Below are 20,195 nucleotides of genomic sequence, written 5' to 3'. Positions count from 1 at the left end.
CATACTCAAATGGACCACAAGGTGGCTCTCTAACACAATATATGCAGTACAGAAACAAACAGATAATTACTATTATCTAATACCAGCAATTCCCATAACACAATTGACCATTTAACATATATAATCAATACTGCCCCGAGATGTGAGCTTAAACTATGCTCATTTACAGGTTTCAACATCCTCTTTAGACAGAATGCACATATACACACATTAGATTACAACTACAACTCAATAGATTCCTAACCTCAAATGATCTCCTAGATAAACTCCAATCAGGCTTTCGCCCCCATCACAGCACTGAAACCGCGCTTACTAAAGTCATAAATGACATCAGAATGAACACAGACTCAGGCAAAAATTCGATTCTAGTGCTACTGGATCTTAGCGCTGCATTTGACACTGTTGACCACTCAATTTTATTGGACAGACTGGAAAACTGGGTTGGGCTATCGGGTACGGTCCTCCAGTGGTTCAAGTCCTATCTTCAAGACAGGAAGTACTTCGTCTCCATTGGCAATTACACATCTGACCTAACTAGGATGACCTGTGGGGTGCCTCAAGGATCCATTATGGGGCCCGTTCTCTTCAACCTTTATATGCTCCCTCTAGGCCTAATTATGCAAAAAAACAAAGTAGCCTATCATAACTATGCAGACGACACTCAGTTGTATATAACTCTTTCCTCAGCTGACTATGCCCCCATAGAATCATTGTGCCAGTGCATTGATCAAATAAATAACTGGATGTGCCAGAATTTCCTACAGCTAAACAAAGACAAAACTGAGGTCATCGTGTTTGGCCCCAAAGAACAAAGGCTTAAAATCACTGCATGCCTTGAGTCTCGATCCCTGAAGCCTAAGGATCAAGTCAAAAATCTTGGAGTTATTATTGATTCCGATCTCAACTTTAACTCCCACATTAAGTCAATTAGAAAATCTGCTTTTTATCATCTTAAAAATATAGCAAGAATTAGGGGATACATGTCCAGACAGGATCTAGAAAAACTAATTCACGCCTTCATTTATAGTAGGTTAGACTACTGCAATAGCCTTTTTTCTGGTCTCTCCAAAAAATAACTTAGGCAACTTCAACTCATTCAGAATGCTGCTGCTAGAGTACTAACGAAGACTAAGAAAGCTGATCATATCACTCCAGTTCTTAAGTCCTTACATTGGTTGCCAGTGTGTCAGAGAATAGATTTTAAAATACTGTTATTAGTCTATAAATCACTCAATGGCCTAGGCCCAAAATACATAGCTGAATTGCTCCCACGCTACGAACCATCTAGAACTCTTAGGTCAACAGGGTCCAGCTTATTAACTGTCCCTAGGATCAAATCAAATCACGGGAAGGCTGCATTTACCCACTATGCTTCTGCTAGCTGGAACAAATTGCCTGAAGACCTCAGATCTGCCCCAACCTTACTTACTTTTAAAAATAGACTAAAGACTTTTATGTTTACCGTCGCCTTTAACTGCTGACAGCTACTATGCAAACCCAATGAGTCCTCTATAAGTTTTAGCTCTTTCTGCAACTGCTGCGCCTGCTGCCTATTGCACTTTTTTATACTCTTTTTTTTTTTAAGTTTTGTTGTGATGCTTTTAAATGTCCATTTTATTTCTTCTTTTGGTTTATTTTCCTGTAATACACTTTTTATACTCTTTTTTTTAAGTTTTGTTGTGATGCTTTTAAATGTCCGCCCATTTTATTTTCCTGTCAACCATTTTATGTGAAGCACTTTGAATTGCCTCTGTGTATGAAATGTGCTATACAAATAAACTTGACTTGACTTGACATTATAGGATGCACAAATTACAAATGTAAGGTAAATACAAATAGTTGCTCAACCCAAATATGAAATGCCCATAAAGCAGGTCAGTGAGGTAGGAGGGGGTATGGTGGTGGAGCAGGTCAGTGAGGTAGGAGGGGGTATGGTGGTGGAGCAGGTCGGTGAGGTAGGAGGGGGTATGGTGGTGGAGCAGGTCAGTGAGGTAGGAGGGGGTATGGTGGTGGAGCAGGTCAGTGAGGTAGGAGGGTATGGTGGTGGAGCAGGTCAGTGAGGTAGGAGGGGGTATGGTGGTGGAGCAGGTCAGTGAGGTAGGAGGGGGTATGTTGGTGGAGCAGGTCAGTGAGGTAGGAGGGGGTATGGTGGTGGAGCAGGTCAGTGAAGTAGGAGGGGGTATGGTGGTGGAGCAGGTCGGTGAGGTAGGAGGGGGTATGATGGTGGAGCAGGTCGGTGAGGTAGGAGGGGGCCTGGCTTAAGCTACCAAATACTTCACACTGGGAAGAAATTAACTACAGTAAAGCTAACAGGGAGAATCATAGGGAGAAATGTGGTTAACTAAAGCTACTTATAAAAAGTAGTTTACAGTACAGCAGATAGTCTTGAATTCTGGACAAAATCATATCCAACAATAAACATATTGTAGTGTTCCTGGCATTGATGAGGCAGAGGCTTCTTGCTGGTACAGGGTTCTTTATTCACAGTTAGTCATATTTACAACTCTCGGCGGTTGTCACGCTCATAGCTAGCAGCTTCTCTCTAGGCGGTATCCGGAGACTGCCCGCGCATGCTCAGTCTCCCCCGGAAGTCTCCCACAAGCATAGTGTTCCCCAGTAACACTCCCACACATCAGTTCCTATCTGTATTCGAGACACTACCATTGCTCACCACTGTATGTGTAACACTGATTCGCTACATACTCCCCGCCCAACAATAAGGTCAACGTCCACGTTGATACCACACCACACATCCCCCTGTACCAAAACACACCCAACATCTTTTCTTTCTTTTTAACAACTTCTTTGTTTTTTAACCACATTTTATGTTTCAATCTCTAGCTTCTCCCACATCTTTCCTCCCCCGCAATATCTCATGCCATGTACATCATTTTCTTTTCTGTTACAACATTTCCGACCACCATCCTCCTCCTTTTTTTTTCTTTTTTTTTAATACATCTCAAAGTTCTCCAAGTGTCCTGGAGCCCGTGGCTCTCTCCGTGGCCATGTTATTCTCTGTGAATCTGCCTGTGGGGCTGATCCCACCTGCAGTGTCTCTGAGACTTCAAGTCCCTGGGTGGTGGCCGCCCGGTCATAGCCGGACGCCCCTCTCTGTGGAAACAGATTCCTTCTCCCAGCATGTCTAGGTGAAACCGCTGGGCGGCCGAGATCTGGGGAAAGGGTGCACCCCCCCCTGTACGGGGCCAACCTGTCTCGGTGGAGTACCTTCTTGCCACCAAGTGGCATCTGCACTCGGTACACCACCTCCCCCATTCTCTCCATGACCCTGCATGGGCCTGTCCGGTGACAGTCCAGTTTAGGGTTACGCCCTTTCTTTCTCCGGGGTGTGTACACCCAGACCAACTCCCCCCCCTGGAAATGGTTTCCCTTTGCCCTCACGTCATAGTTCCTTTTCTGTCTCATGCCCGCTTTCTCCAGCTGGTCTCGAGCAAAGTTGTGAGCGGACTCTAATCGATCTTGTAGCCTCCTGGCGTACTCTCGCCCCGGGGGCGCATCCAGTGCATCTGGTGGTTTGCCGAACGCCATTTCTGCTGGCGTCCGCAGTTCTCGGCCCAACATGAGCAGGGCGGGTGTGCAGGAGGTGGACTCTTGGGTGGCAGATCTGTAGGCCATGAGGATGAGAGGCAGGTGCGTGTCCCAGTCTCTCTGGTGCTCCTCGGTGAGGATGGCCAACTGTTTTTTCCGCGTCCGATTGAATCTCTCCACCAGACCATCGCTCTGGGGGTGCAATGCTGTGGTCCGTGTTTTTTTGATGTTCAGTTTCTCGCACATGGTGGCGAACACTCGTGACTCAAAGTTTCTCCCTTGGTCACTGTGTAGGGTCTCTGGTGCTCCGAACCTACTGAACATGCCTGTCACCAGTGCGTCGACCACCGTTCCCGCCTCCTGGTCGGGCAGTGCGTATGCCTCTGGCCATTTTGTGAAATAGTCCATGGCGGCCAGGACGTATCGATTTCCACTGTCTGTGCGAGGGAACGGTCCCATCACGTCCACTGCCACCCTCTCCATGGGGGCTCCTGTTGCTAGCTGTTGGAGCGGGGCGCGAGACTGGTCTAACGGACCTTTGTACGCTGCGCAGAGGTCGCAGCGACGACAAAAATCCTCCACGTCTCTCCTCATCCTCCCCCAATAAAAGCCCTGTCTAATGCGACGGAGGGTTTTGCTTACCCCAAAGTGCCCGGCCCCTACAGTTCCATGGCAGCTCCTGCACACCTCCTCTCTCAGCGTCGTCGGCACTACCTTCCTCCACTTGCTCTCTCCTGTCGCTGGCTCCTTCCAGGACTTCATCAGCACTCCGCTGCTCACTCTCAGGGTGTCGAACCCTGACCACAGCCCTTTGGTTGTGTCGGTGGCCCCTGCCTGGCTTCTGGCCCTCTTCTACCCATTGCAGTACTGGCGACAGCTCCCTGTCGTTTTCTTGATGGGCCCTCCAATCTGCTGCTTCTGCCATCCGCAGTGCCTTGCACACTGGTCCATCCCCCGTATGGTTAGGGCATATCCTTGCTTCTTCCTGGAGCTCTCTCTCTCTTCCTTCTCTCCTCTCGCAGTACACACACCCCCTTTCTGCGCAGGGTCGTCGTGACAGGGCGTCTGCGTTGACGTGGTGTGTCCCTGCTCTGTGCTCTATGGTGAAGTTGTAGTCTGCCATTCTCTCTAACCAGCGGCACACCTGTCCCTCCGGCTCTCGGAAGGACCATAACCACTGCAGCGCCGAGGTCCGTATGGTGAACCGAGGCTATCCCAGGAGGTAGTATCTAAAGTGTCTTAGCGCTTCTACGACTGCTAGGAGCTCCCGGCGTGTGACGCAGTAGTTTCGTTCTGTCTTATCAAATGTCTTGCTGAAGTACGCCACCACCCGCTCCCCTTTTGGCCCCGCCTGGGACAGCACGGCCCCCATACCCCCATTGCTGGCATCAGTGTCTAATAGGAACGGCAGTGCGGGGTCTGGTGCTCTTAGCACCGGGGACTCGGTCAGTGCTTTCTTGAGGCCTTCGAAAGCTAGGTGGCATTCTGTCGTCCAGTGGTAGTCTGTGTTCTTTTCTTTTAGCCGGAACAGTGGCTCTGCGATGTTAGAAAATCCTTTTACGAATTTCCTATAGTAGGATGCTAACCCTACGAAGCTCTCGAGTTCTCTTTTGTCTCTGGGGGTGGGCCACTCTACGATTGCCCGTGTCTTTTCTTCCAGGGTGCGAATGCCCCTCGCGCCGATGCCATGTCCCAAGAACTCCACCCTCCTCTTCAGGAAGTGGCACTTATCTGGGTGTAACTTCAGACCCGCCTCTGCTATCTTCTGTAGGACCTTTTGTAACGCCCCCACCGCTGCCTGAAACGAGCCCCCGTGTGTCAAGATGTCATCTAAGTATACGACGCATTCGGTTTGGGGAATGTCTCCCAGCAGTTTCTCCATTAACCTCTCGAACGTTGCGGGTGCGTTGCACAGGCCAAAACTGAGTACTCGAAACTGCCACAGCCCTCTCTCGGTGAGGAAGGCGGTCTTTGGTTTGGCATCGTCGCAGAGGGGCACCTGCCAGTACCCGCTGCGGAGGTCTAGGGATGAGAACCAGGATGACTCTCCCACTACGTCTAACAGCTCCTCGATGATGGGCAGCGGGTACGCGTCTTTTTTTGTCACTTTGTTCAGCCCCCTATAGTCTACACAAAACCGCATCTTCGCGCTATTTTTCTTCTTCACCAACACTACCCCCGACGCCCATGGGCTCTCTGACGGCTCGATGATCCCCGCCCGCAGCATGTTCTCTACAGCTTCGTTCGCTATATCCCTCCTTGCTGCTGGGACTCGACGGGGATACGACCTGATGGGCCGCGCCCCTTCAGTGTCTATTTGGTGTTGCACCAGGTGGGTACAGCCTAGCTCATCGTCCGACATCGCGAAAATGTCCTTATATTCCTCTAGTACTCGCCACAGTTCATCGCTCTGCTGGGGTTCTAACCCTTCACTCTGGCGTTGGTGCAATCCCCTGAGCATCTCTAACCTCTCGGTCTCTCCCTCTGCCTGTTGCGCTGGCTGAGGGCAAGTGTTCGGAGGTGGGCTAGGGGCGTGGTTTTGGGGAGGGGCTTGGTGCAGGACAGGGGTCTGGGTTGGGTTAGGGGCTTGGGTTGCTGGGTGGGGCTCGTGCTCTACAGTGACGCGGTGTACAGTGATGTTGTTAACGTTAGGCCGCTCCCCTGGAACGGTGGGAGGGTGGCCCATCTGGACTACTGGCCCCCCTGCAAATGTCAATGTGCTCTTCCCTAGGTCTACTGTGCATTGGTTTAGCGTCAAGTAGTCCTCCCCCAGGATGCAGGGCCCCGCCATTTCTACCACCCACACGGGAAAGTTCACTGTCTGTCCCCCCACTGTTATCGTTACGTGCCCCCTCCCCCTCATTGGCATCAACTCACCGGATACTGTCCTTAGCAGCTGTGCTGCTGGCTGCTCCAGACGCGTCCCCTCGGGCATCATGTTGACGTTCACCAGCGTTGCCGTACACCCCGTGTCCACCAGGGCGACGCAGTATCTCCCTTGTAGGTAGACTGGAACATGGCAGCCGTTCATCGTGCGCGGCCCGCTCTGCATGCTGACAGCTCCGGCGATGTCGTCTACTTCGGGGGACGACGGAGCCCCACCTCCCCGTTGGTGTCGGTGGGCTCCCTCCTGCGACTACGTGGCTACGGGGACTGTGACATCGTAGACCCGTCTCGCCCCATCTGGACGGGCCCTGTGCCGTTTCCCTGGTTCCACGTTCTCCGGCGGCACTCTGCTTCCCGATGTCCGGGGCGCCCACATCCCCAGCAGATCATGTTCCCTCTGGCCCAGCTGTTGTTCCGCGGGGTGGGCTGCCGAGCGGGGGTGGGCTGCAGGGTCGCTCTGCGGAGCAGTTGTTCTTTTAGCTGCTGCACTGACTCGGACAGTTCTTTCACCATGTTGCCTTGCTCTGTCAACGCCGTCTTCCACGCTGGCTCTTCTTGTAGCGGGCTCTCCGCTGCCATTCTCGCCACGGGGACAGCCCTCTCCGCGTCGCTGTCCATGCCCCAGCCCTCTACTGTACTGTCTCTCTTTCAAACGCCAGCTCCAGCACTACTCCTAGTGCCTTTGGCCGTTGCAGCATTACTTGATCTCTTAGGCCTCGTGGCGTGATAGCCTGGATGAAGTAATTTCGGGCTAACTCATCCAGCAATTCTGGCGGCAGCCGGCTGTATACGCGCCGGCTAAGGATCTCAATGTCTGTTGCCAGCGCCCGCAGCGACTCCCCCGGTCGTCTACGCCTGTTTACACAGTTCCGCGACCACGATGCCTTCTTCTTTGCACTGTCCGAAACGCCTCCTCAGGGCCGCCATCACCACGTCTAAGTCTTTTGTATCTGCCATTGCCGCCACACACGTTATAGCTTCGCCTTCTAGGGACATCACCAGGTGACTGGCTCTCTCCTCTCTCGACCAGCCATTCATGTCTGCTGCTACGTTAAACATCGTGCAATATGGCTCCCACTCGCCTTTACCGTTGTATTTTGGCGGCGTCACTTCCTTCTTTCCCCGGCGCCCGCCGTCCTTTGTCGCCTCGATCCGTGCCCCGTCTTTGTCACTGGCTCGCAGGCTAGCCCCGCTGGGCTGTGGCACAGCCTCCATGGCTACAGCGGCAACGTCAACAGGCTCGGTCTTCACTCTCACCAGCCCCGGGTTTTCCGCTCCCTCTCCCGCTTCGCTGACCCGCTGGCTAGCTACCCCGGGCCGTGGGATAGCTTCCGTGGCTACGGTGACAGCGCCGTCTAGCTCGGATTTCATCCTCACCAGCCCCTGGCTTTCTGCTGCCGTCCCCGCTTGGGTCTCTGTGGCCGCGGCTGCGTCTACCCAGTCATCCTCCTCTTCGGATGCCTGGTTGTCTGCCCCGGTTCTCTCTTTTCCCGCCTCTTGTTTGATTTTTTTCCGCTCTTTCTTCAGGAACTTGTTAACCATCTCGCCGATTCTGGAGGCAATATTCACCGTTTAAACTTCTGACGCCAATGTAGTGTTCCTGGCATTGATGAGGCAGAGGCTTCTTGCTGGTACAGGGTTCTTTATTCACAGTTAGTCATATTTACAACTCTCGGCGGTTGTCACGCTCATAGCTAGCAGCTTCTCTCTAGGCGGTATCCGGAGACTGCCCGCGCATGCTCAGTCTCCCCCGGAAGTCTCCCACAAGCATAGTGTTCCCCAGTAACACTCCCACACATCAGTTCCTATCTGTATTCGAGGCACTACCATTGCTCACCACTGTATGTGTAACACTGATTCGCTACAATATTCTCAGATTTGGGTCCAAGAGACACAATCTCATCAAGTCTGTGGTGCTAATGTGGACTAAATTAGAGGTCTTGATATGAAAAGGGTTGAGAATCATTGGTGTAGGATGGAATGGGAATGAGCTGTGTGTGTGTGTGTGTGTGTGTGCGCGTGCGCGTGCGCGTGCGCGTGCGTGTGCGTGCCTGTGTGTGTGTGTGTGTGTGGCAAACATGGAATAATGACGCAACTTTTGTAATACTATTCTGATTTTTTGCAATTTCTCCATCTATCTAAATGCATTTGACGTTTGACATACAATCATTTTTTACTAACAACAAAACAAACAAACATGCCTGTTCATCATTTTAAGGTTGTCAAGTGTTGTGTTGGCAGATTTTGCTCTGCCTTAGTGCCTTTACTTGCTACATTGATCTACTCAAGTAAGATTTTTTGTTCAAGATTCATTTTAATAGCCATAATGAGTAATCATATTACAAAGGGGGATTTTTAGACTAAAATATGAAGTAGGCCTACAGGATCAATCCAATCCATCCAACACAATATTTGTATGCTGCTCATTGTTTGCCCAAATCACAAATTACACTGTATGATGTCATGTTTATATGTGTGTTCATAAAAAAATAAATGCACAATAAACTTGTGTGCCAACTATTTGTGGTACTACAGCTCTCTCTAATGGTAAGAATATAAATGAATCAACACATTGATTTGGACCCCCCCCCCCCCCCCCCCCCCCCCCGCCCAAAAAAAGGCGGAGCAACAGGAAACTGAGATGAGCGAATTTCAACGTCACGTTCCGGAATTGAAAGAGAAAGTAACTTGTGACAAGATTGCTGTTTGCTGCAGTCGAGAAAAGACCTGGGTGGGTCTGTCCAATTCTCAAGTGAGCTTCGAGAAAGGACTCTCAAAAGAAAAGAAAACTAGCGGTGAGTAACAGCAGATTATATTTACTGTGTTGAAACAGAGCAAGAAAGAACACAAACTTGAGCTGTGGCCGAGAGATAGGCCTAATGGAATGGATTTCGGTTTGTCCTGTATCTTTAGAGATTTCAACTGAAGTGTTTAGTGTACGTCCAAAAATTAAGAGACTCCACTTGCTTTCAGACATTCTTAAAGTGAAAAAGAGGAGAGCTAGGAGTGCCCACTAACTTGAAAGCCTTTATCAGCATGGTCTTCATCAGGCCATCAGCTGACAGGTGGGCGGGCCTTATTGGTTTAATGTGTTCTGTTAATTCTGAATGTTACATAGCGTTCATGTTTGACCCAGAGGTCAGTCAAATCTGTGCCTGGGAATAATGCATTGACAATCTAATATTCTAATTTTTTACAATTTAATGAAAGTTTCCACTGAATATGACATCAAGAAAATATCATCAATGTAGCCTACTGACCACAGAGTAGTAATACAGTGATACAAATGATTATTAAGAGGATTTTAAACAGATAAACACATTGGGAGAAAAACTTGAGCCAACTACAACACCATGCAGTCTTTTGTCAGTAAATGTTGTCCCTAAAGATAAGACATTATTGTGAATGATCCAGGCAGTTAAAGACAGTGAATATTGTCCCTAAAGATAAGACATTATTGTGAATGATCCAGGCAGTTAAAGACAGTAATTGTTGTCCCTAAAGATAAGACATTATTGTGAATGATCCAGGCAGTTAAAGACAGTAAAGATAAGACATTATTGTGAATGATCCAGGCAGTTAAAGACAGTAAAGATAAGACATTATTGTGAATGATCCAGGCAGTTAAAGACAGTAAAGGAACAACTGGATATCCAGCCGATCAGGACGTGTCACAAAGCAGACATGAACTCATGATAGAGATGTTAGCATATAGGCTACCAAGAAGTGTGAATGGAGATTACTGAGGCCAGACATTTTATTCAAGACATCAGTTGTGTCCTCAATATAGGAGGACAGTTTCATTATGGTATAATGAAGTCAATAGATGCAGACTTTAAAAGTGAATAAAATGTGAGTGTAGTCCCTTTTTTTATCCAACTTCAATTCCCTTTTTAAGGTATTGTCATTCAAGATTGATGTAATAAATGTTGTTATTTCACACTTTCCCTTCAGGTCTCATTATGTCTTCTGCCAGCAGTCTGCTCTCTGAAGAGCAGTTTCTGTGCTCCATCTGTCTGGATGTGTTCACTGATCCAGTCTCCACACCATGTGGACACAACTTCTGCAAGAACTGTATCACACAGCACTGGGATGTTAGTGTCCAGTGCCAGTGTCCCATGTGTCAGAAGCTTTTCAACAGAAGACCTGAGCTGGATGTCAATACTTTCATATCTGAGATGGCTGCTCAGTTCAGAAAGTCAACTCAGATGAAAGCCAGCAGCTGCCCAGAGCAACAAAGTACCAAACCAGGAGAAGTTCCCTGTGACGTCTGTACTGGGACCAAACGGAAGGCCCAGAAGTCCTGCCTGGTGTGTCTGGTCTCCTACTGTGAGACTCACCTGGAGCCTCATCAGAGAATCTCAGCCCTGAAGAGACACAAGCTGATGGATCCTGTGGAGAACCTGGAAGGCAGGATGTGTAAGAAGCATGACAGACCGCTGGAGCTGTTCTGCAAGACGGACCAGATGTGTGTATGTCAGTTCTGTACTGAGTCAGACCACAAGTCACATCGCTTTGTCCCTCTGGAAGAAGAATATAAAGGAAAGAAGGCTGAACTGGGGAAGACGGAGGCTGAAATTCAGCAGATGATCCAGGAGAGACGACTGAAGATTCATGAGATCAAACACTCAGTAGAGCTCAGTAATGCAAATGCAGACAGAGAGATAGCAGACAGTGTGCGGGTCTTCACTGCTCTGAAGCAGTCTGTGGAGAGAGGTCAGGCTGAGCTCATTGAGACGATTGAAGAGAAGCAGAAAACAACAGAGAAACAGGGTGAAGGCGTCATCAAAGAGCTGGAACAGGAAATCTCTGAGCTGATGAAGAGAACCGCTGAGGTGGAGCAGCTCTCACACACTGAAGACCACCTCCACCTCCTCCAAACCTTCCCATCCCTGAACAATCCTCCACACACCAAAGACTGGACAGAGGTCAGTGTCCACTCATCATATGAGGGGACTGTGAGGAGAGCTGTGGCTCAGCTGGAGGAGACACTCAGTAAAGAGATGGAGAAGCTGCTTGCTGATGTTGAGCTGAAGAGGGTCCAGCAGTTTGCAGTGGATGTGACTCTGGATCCTGATACAGCAAATCCCCATCTCATCCTGTCTGATGACGGGAAACAAGTACATGATGGTGATGTAAAGAAGAATCTCCCAGACAACCCAGAGAGATTTTCTTCTTCTAGCTGTGTCTTAGCAAAGCAGAGCTTCTCTTCAGGGAAGTTTTACTACGAGGTCCAGGTTGAAGGGAAGACTGCCTGGGATGTGGAGTGGCCAGAGGGTCGATCAACAGGAAGGGACGCATCACACTGAGTCCTGAGAAAGGCTACTGGACTGTAGGGTTGAGGAATGGAAATGAGTACAGAGCTGATGTCCTCCTCTCTCTGAAGATGAAGCCTCAGAAGGTGGGGGTGTTTGTGGATTATGATGAGGGTCTAGTCTCCTTTTATGATGTAGATGCTGCAGCTCTTATCTACTCCTTTACTGGCTGCACCTTCACTGAGAAACTCTACCCATAACTTCAGTACCTCTTCTAATAATGGTGGTAAAAACTCCACCCCTCTGATCATCTCTCCTGTCAATCACACAGATTAGACTAAACATTCATGTTCCTCAGGATTCATTGTCAGTTAAGACAATTTACGCACATGTTTTGACTTCAGGTAACTAGCAGCCAGTCTAATGTTGAATTTTATTTTATAGAACAACAACAACACTTTTCAGATTTGTCTAGCACATTTGAAGATTAAGTTCTTTCAATAGGGCTCTCCACTGAGAGAAGACTAGTAACTACTGATGTAACTTGTCTCTTTACCTTTCTTCTTCTTGGCAAAATGTGTGGTGTTATGGCTCATGTTCATGTGACGTAGACAAAGTGATTTAGTTTTATTATGGGGGGGGTTAAAGTTAAACAAGAGTTCAGTATGTTTCTTTATATCCTGTTTTTCATGGACCCCTTACGTGGGATCCTGCACACAACTCTTACAAGCACACAAGCACTTGACGTGGCTGGTTAGTGGTAACATTGGAATGTTGATGATGATGTTTTTGTCGGAGCCTATGTTCTGAAAATTGCAACCAAAAAAAGTATTTTTCCTTATATCCAGTTTTTCTTTGATCATTAAAGTGAGTGTGTGAAAACGACACATTTTCCAGTTTCATTGTAACATCTCTATTCACTCCTCTAACGGTGCATGATGCACACCACAGTGACACTAGTCAGTTGTTCATTCATTCATTGTGTATTGGATGCGTCTGTCATCTCCTTCCAAAGCATGCTGGGATACCTGGCGATGGATGAGAGCATTTACAGCAACATGAGGAGGGGCTAAGTTCAAAATGTCAAATGCAAAGACGGCAAGACAACCAATCAAGCTGCAGCACCAATCGAGCAGCGGGGCAGGGTGGACAGCCACTCCAAGCCACTTTTGCTGTGCTGGTGTGCAACTGGCTGTGCATAGCTTACTTCCTGTTACAGTGTTTGCTAGTACAATATAGAGCTTAGATCAGGCCCAAACAAACAAGCCCGGCCCGGCCTGTCCCATTGGCTGCATTTATGGGGCAGAACCCGAAATGTTGTTACTAAGTTGCTGTTGATCTATTCCAACGGTTTAAAAAGTGGGAGGCGGGCCTCCCCAGGGGAGCTCCAAGCAGTTTCAGGGGACGCTCAGTGAAGTGAAGCAATATTACATTAGTTATCAAAAGGTGATCACATAGAATATCCTCAATGTGTCTGATTTGGTTAAAGAGATAGTTGAGAGATACAATCGTTTGGGGGAATTTGACAGTTTTCCCCACTTTCCCAGAGTTAGAAACAAATAAATGCCTTCAGACAGACCTGTATGTATTTGGTGTAGTTTGAAGTATGTCAGACACCAATCTCAGGCCATCTTGGCTTTAATTGTTGAGTGTCTATGGTATCAAATAACACAATCATGATGATCCCATAGGCATCCAGGAATTGAAGCTTTGTCTGGGGGGAGGCCCACAGTCTCATACTTTGAAAACCCCTGATCTATTCTAAACTAATATCCATGTGTCTGTTCAGTCTTATGAATTCATATGGTTTTATGGTTAGAATAATAACACATTTAATGAATAAGAAGTCCAGGGAGTCACTTTTGTACAATAATACAATTTGTAAATGAATGGCCGACGCCCAGGTGATCTTCCTGTGTAACCCCGCCAACAAGCTCTGCAAGCCTCAGATTGTTTACCTGCCGACGGGCGCCGTCCCGGTGCTGTGCGACCCGCGCCACAACCCGGCCTGCAGGCCCATGACAGAGGAGGAGATGAAAGCTGCTGCACCTCCCCCTCCGTCCCCACCTCCTGCTCCCAGAAAGTCTGTCCCACCCCCATCTCCGCCTCCACCTCCTGTGAAGGGCATGGAGTACGACTGTGACCCGTACTGGGACCCCGACTGCCTCATCGACCACCCTCCCCGCCCCATCACAGAAACTGCCTCACCGGCTGCGCCCATTGAGGAGAAAGTGGTGAAAGAGGAGGTGGCACCAGCTGAGGAACATGTTGCTGAAGCACCAGTGGAGCAGAAAGCCTCCGACTTTGACCCTTATGATTTCAAACATGACCTCTATGACCCCTTCTGTTAAGCTGATCCAGCTCCAGAGCCTGAGTAAAAATCAAGCTTAAAAATATATCCTACAGGGAAAGACTCAAATATTAAGTAGCCTGCAGGATCAATCCAGCCAGGACTGCTTCAGAGGACAGAGAAACACACAATAGGTGTATGCTGCTCATTGTTTGTCCAAATCACAATGTTGGAGTCATTTATGTTTGTTGTTGGCATCATGTCATATTATTTTGTTTAGATATCTTGCAGTATTATTTTTGGACACTTGGTGGCAGTCATGGATCACAGAGTTGTATAATAATAGGCACAGGTAACAGGAGATCATTAGGCACAGGTGAGGGGGAGCACACACAGTTCTCACCAGACCACAGACCAAGAGCAGCATTGGAAACCAACTAGAAACAAACTGGTATGCTCGTCTCATCTCTGTGCAATAAAGCAGTGGTTCCCAACCTTTTTTGTCTTATGTACCCCTTGAGCTGTTTTTCCATGACAATAGTACCCCTCACTCATGCGTGGTGATGATTACATACACGTAAATCTATACAAAATATATGTTTCACTGAACTGTCGGTGTTTGGGCTTTTTAGTTGTTTTTTGCCATTATCAGTAGCAGAACAGTGTAGCAGTTGACACTTGCCAGCAGAACTAGTTGCGGCACACACATCACATTTTAACAATGGGCTTATGAAATGACTTGGAATATATATATATTTGTTTATCATTTTGGAGGTAAATTGTATTCCCCAATCATTCCAAGTATACCCCCTGCAAGCTGCTCAAGTACCCCTAGGGTACACGTACCCATGGTTGGGAATCACTGCAATAAAGCACCAACTAAACTGCATATCACTGTCTGGATCTTTTTTTTGGGGGGGGGGGGGGGGGGGGGGGTTCTGCTTAAGACAGTGGTTCTCAAACTTTTTCTGTCATGCCCCACTTTGAAGGAGGAAAAATGTTCATGCCCCACCGCCCCAACACAATTGTAACAAAAAGGTCCAAGTTGAACTTTTATTGAAATAACATCAAGATCATGACTATTCCATTCTATTTTCTTTCAAAAATGTTGTCCAAATAAAAAAACGACTTCCATTTCAACTTTAAACAAAATCTTGTGACTGCTACTGTAGGCCTACATCTGTGCTTTTTTAAATAATAAATTAAAATAATCAAACAGAAATTGCAATCACTTTGCTAGAACAAACAAAGTTAACCAGATTGGATGAACACAGAAATAATTGGAGCAATAAAGTCCAGAAATGACATGTTCACTAGATTTAGAAAAAATAGCGAAGAGCAATTATATATTGAGTTTAAAACACTTAGAAATGAAGTAACTAGATTAATTAAGATAGCCAAGGCGGAATACTACAATGAAAAAATAACAGAAAATAAGTCAAATCCTAAACAATTGTGGAAGTGTTTGAAAATGACGGGATACGGGAACAGGCTCAAGACAAAAGCTAAAAACATGAACTTAGATATAGGAGGCACGCTGATTACAGGACATACCAATGTAGCTAATTATATAAATACGTTCTTCATTACTATAGCAAACAAACTAGTAAATAAATTGCCCAGTCCGAGTGGCAAATATGGAAATAAACAGGTGGGGGAGTTTTACAGGAAGAAAGGTATCCTGGCAGATACCTTTTCTTTCTCAAGTGTGTCTGAGGTCACGGTGGAAAAAAAACTCAAGGCCCTCAACCCTGCGAAGGCAACAGGACAGGACAAAATTCCCGCCAGATTCTTGAGGGACGCAGCGGAGACAATTGCTCCATGTATAACATTTATTTTAAACATGTCCATTGAAAAGGGGCATTTTCCCACTGATCTCAAATCAGCCAGAGTTATTCCTATCTATAAAAAAGGAAATAAATTAGACCCGGGGAATTACCGTCCTGTCTCGATCCTCAGCACGGTGTCAAAGGTAATGGAAAGAATCATCTTTGAGCAAATAAATGAATACCTGTCAACAAACAACATCCTGTATGAGTATCAGTCGGGGTTTAGAATATCTCACTCAACAGACACATGTTTGCTGTATCTGACAGACCAAATTAGAACAGAAGTAGATAAAGGTAAATATTGTGGAATGGTTTTATTAGATTTACAAAAAGCCTTTGACACCGTGAACCACGATATACTGCTATTTAAAATGAAGGCTATGGGTTTTAACAGTGCTTCGCTAAGGTGGGTGGAGTCATACCTAAGGGGTAGGAAGCAAGTGGTGGAAGTGAATGGCACCATGTCATCTTCACTAGAGCCAACTTGTGGGGTGCCTCAAGGGAGCATTTTAGGTCCAGTCTTATTTCTTTTATATGTCAACGACATGAAATCTGCCTGTGATTGTGATTTGCTTCTTTTTGCGGACGATGCTGCTCTACTGGTATCACATCAAGATAAAGGGGAGGTAGAAAGGATCCTCAGCCGAGAACTACTCAGGATCAGTTGCTGGCTGATTGATAACAGGTTGTCCCTCCACTTAGGTAAGACAGAAGCCATCCTCTTTGGTTCTACCATTAAATTGAGGAGGTCTCCGGGGTTTAGGGTTGTGGTGGGAGAAGTTGAGGTCTCAGCCAGAGAGGAGGTCACATACTTGGGCTGTGTGCTGGACAACACCTTATCAGGAGAGAGCATGGCGCAGAGGGTAGCCAAAAAGGTTAACCAGAGAGTGAAATTCCTCACCAGGATTTCAACCTCTGTTAACAGGTATGCTTTGGAAATTCTAGCGGGAGCCCTGGTTCAGTGTCAATACGATCAGGGACGTGCACAGAACATTAGAGGGGCAGGGGCTCAAATTAATAAAAGGGCACGGAAATTTGAGGCAATTTGAAGGCCAATTTAGGGCTATAACTCATTTTAAATATTCCGATTTTACCCAGATTTAGAGGAATATCTCATTTTAGGATGAGACTTGTCACGGAAAAATAACTCCATAACTGAATAATATTAGTATATAAAAGTTGCATGCTGTTGCAATACTGTTGTGAAATCATTTAAGCATCAATATGTATTTGCTCCTTTTCTCCCTTTAGGTTGTTGTACTACAACAGATAGCAACACAGGCAGAAACATTGAATGATACTGAGTGAGGCTTGTAATATACCATGCATTTTAACCATAATTCTAAAAAGCAAGACAGAAGATTTAGATAAGGTGTATTAGAATTTTTTTTATTTTTTGCGGATTCAACAACACAACATCCCTTTCCAATAGTGTAAAGTAAAAAATATTTTCAAGAGCAACAATTCTGCATTTGTTCCCTATATTTTGGTTATTTATTTATTGGGTGGTTTATTTATTTATGTATTTATTTATTCATTCATTTTTGGGTTCATTTTTGGGTTGGTGCCTTCAGGGGCAGTTTAGAAAAACACTGCTCCATGCAGAGGCCTATTACAAATGATGCATTCAAGGCCAAGAGAGCTCGGAAAAGGCATTTCTCTTTGAATGCTGCCTTCACTGACGGCATGGAAAGGGCAATTTCCATACAAAGCACCATTAGAAATGCATTCATGGTCAGGAAAGGGCACTTTTTATTTTATTTTTTAATGTGTCTGAGCTGTTTGTTTTGTTCATGTGTTGTTGGAATGAAAAAGAAAAATGTATTATAATAAAAAAAAAAAAAAAAAAAAAAAAGCACTTTTTACAGACTGAAAAAAAGGCAGGGGCTCAATCCCCCTTTCATGTCTATGTGTGCACGTGCCTGAATACGATTACGCATGTTCCTCATGGTACACCAGCATCACATTGTCACTGAAAAACAGGCTCCAGACAGCTCAAAATAGATTAGTTAGACTCATTCTACAATTGAATCCCAGGACTCACCTACAACAGTCTCATTTCGACAGCCTCAAGTGGCTCAGAGTAGATGAGAGAGTAGCACAAATCAAACTCGGCATGGTCCACAGGATAGTCATTAGTCAACAATGTTGTCCCAAAATACCTCAGAAATTACTTCACTAAGGTCAGTGACGTACATGGTCACGGCACTAGAGGGAGCCCTACAGATTTGGTCCCAGTAAAATGCAAAAGATGCATTGGCCAGAATTCATTCCTATACTCAGCGGCAGTAGCCTGGAACAGTCTCCCAGCTGAGATTAAGACGATCAGCTCCTATCATTCTTTCAAAGTTAAAGTCAAGAATTGGATCAGGAGAAGCAGAACCTGGATTTAATGTATTATGCTATGCTGTGGGATTATATTGTTATATAATATATAATATTGTATGGTAATGATATATAATATTATAGTATATTGTATTATAATATTGTACAGTATGGGTATGCTCGATTTGATGGTAGCCAAGGTGTTTGAGGTGGGGGGCGACCTGTTATCGGCCAGCCAGTGACTGAGCCGGTGTTTCAATCGACCCTGTATTTTATTAGATTTTATTTTATTTTATTTATTTTACTTGATTATATCTTATTGTACGTATTTTATTAGGATTTGTTGGGTTTATTTTTAATAGCACTAATTGTCTTTTATCTTATTTTATGCTTATTTTTATTGATTATTCACTGTGCCCTACTTCCCCATACTATTCTCCCCCCTGCGTGGCAGGCACACCCACGCTGACAAGTGCCTGAGGCACTCATACTGTTACACACTTACACACATCCAGGCATACACACAACAGTACACTTTTTATCACAGTCATCTTAAGGACCGCAATGGAAATAAGCTATTAGCTTTATTGCGTTTTTTATCCTTTTGATAATGGTGGGCCTGTGTATGTATATATGTATTCTGTATATACTGTTTGTTCATTATCAATAAAGAACTCAATCAATCAATCAATCAATTGCTCCATCAGATAAAAATCAAATGAAATGTGCAATCACTTTGTTATAACGATATCAATAAAGTTATATCTGTGCAAAAAATAAGAAATATTTGACAAGAAAAATTTTCATTAAGTCTTATCACTGTATTAGTGGCTGCAATGAACCCATTTTGCACTGCACATATTTTCAAAAGAACATCAATAAAGTGCAACCTGTGCAAAACTAAACAAAACCCGATCAAACATTTGGCAATATGAATGAACCATCATCCATGGAATGAATGCGAAAACAGTCCGACATCAAAACATTGGTTCCACGCTGCATTAGATCACTCCAACCTACCTGTGTATTATGGCAAGTGGCAGGGGCGGTTTTAGCATCAGAGCTTTGGGTGGGCTCAGCCCACCCAATTATTTATGCAAGCATAATTCTACCATATAGTAACCTGTATGCAGAATATATATAGTATATATAGGGAAACAATTATTTTTTCATCGCTGTAAAACCACAGAACGGTAAAGAAGATATTGATGTGTGTAGTTCTTCATATATCTAGTCTCTTCATTTTGATCTCAAAGTGCGCCAGTTTGATCCATTTTTACTTGAAACTACACAATTTTCTTCTGGGGTGGGCTCAGCCCACCCAAAGGTCATGGACCACTGAACCCCTAGGGGGTCCGGGGGCATGTTCTCATTTTTTTTATGAAAGTTTCCACTGAATATGACATCAAGAAAATATCATCAATGTAGCCTACTGACCACAGAGTAGTAATACAGTGATAAAGATGAATATTAAGAGGATTTTAAACAGATAAACACACTCATGGGAGAAAAACTTGAGCCAACTAGAACACCATGCAGTCTTTTGTCAGTAAATGTTGTCCCTAAAGATAAGACATTATTGTGAATGATCCAGGCAGTTAAAGACAGTAAATGTTGTCCCTAAAGATAAGACATTATTGTGAATGATCCAGGCAGTTAAAGACAGTAAAGATAAGACATTATTGTGAATGATCCAGGCAGTTAAAGACAGTAAAGGAACAACTGGATATCCAGCCGATCAGGACGTGTCACAAAGCAGACATGAACTCATGATAGAGATGTTAGCATATAGGCTACCAAGAAGTGTGAATGGAGATTACTGAGGCCAGACATTTTATTCAAGACATCAGTTGTGTCCTCAATATAGGACAGTTTCATTATGGTATAATGAAGTCAATACATGCAGGTTTGCATTATGACATCACTGATGATGTCACACATCCATGGGATTTATGACATCACTGATGATGTCACACATCACTGGGATTTATGACATCACTGATGATGTCACAGTGGGATTTAAATGTTATTTCACACTTTCCCTTCAGGTCTCAGTGTTTGGAT

The 20,195-nt window shown here is 45.6% G+C and overlaps 1 pseudogene across 1 annotated transcript; it reads left to right on the top strand.

Annotated features, from left to right (window-relative positions):
- The first annotated feature begins 10,394 nt into the window (after positions 1-10,394).
- LOC310791717 (E3 ubiquitin-protein ligase TRIM21-like) lies at positions 10,395-11,947 on the top strand (annotated as a pseudogene). Its single transcript has one exon. The product of its transcript is annotated as an E3 ubiquitin-protein ligase TRIM21-like (transcript).
- The last annotated feature ends 8,248 nt before the right edge of the window (positions 11,948-20,195 follow it).

This window comes from Poromitra crassiceps, assembly GCF_964638095.1.
Source record: "Poromitra crassiceps genome assembly, chromosome: 17".
Taxonomy (NCBI): domain Eukaryota; kingdom Metazoa; phylum Chordata; class Actinopteri; order Beryciformes; family Melamphaidae; genus Poromitra; species Poromitra crassiceps.
This window is presented reverse-complemented; position numbering and strand designations above follow the sequence as displayed.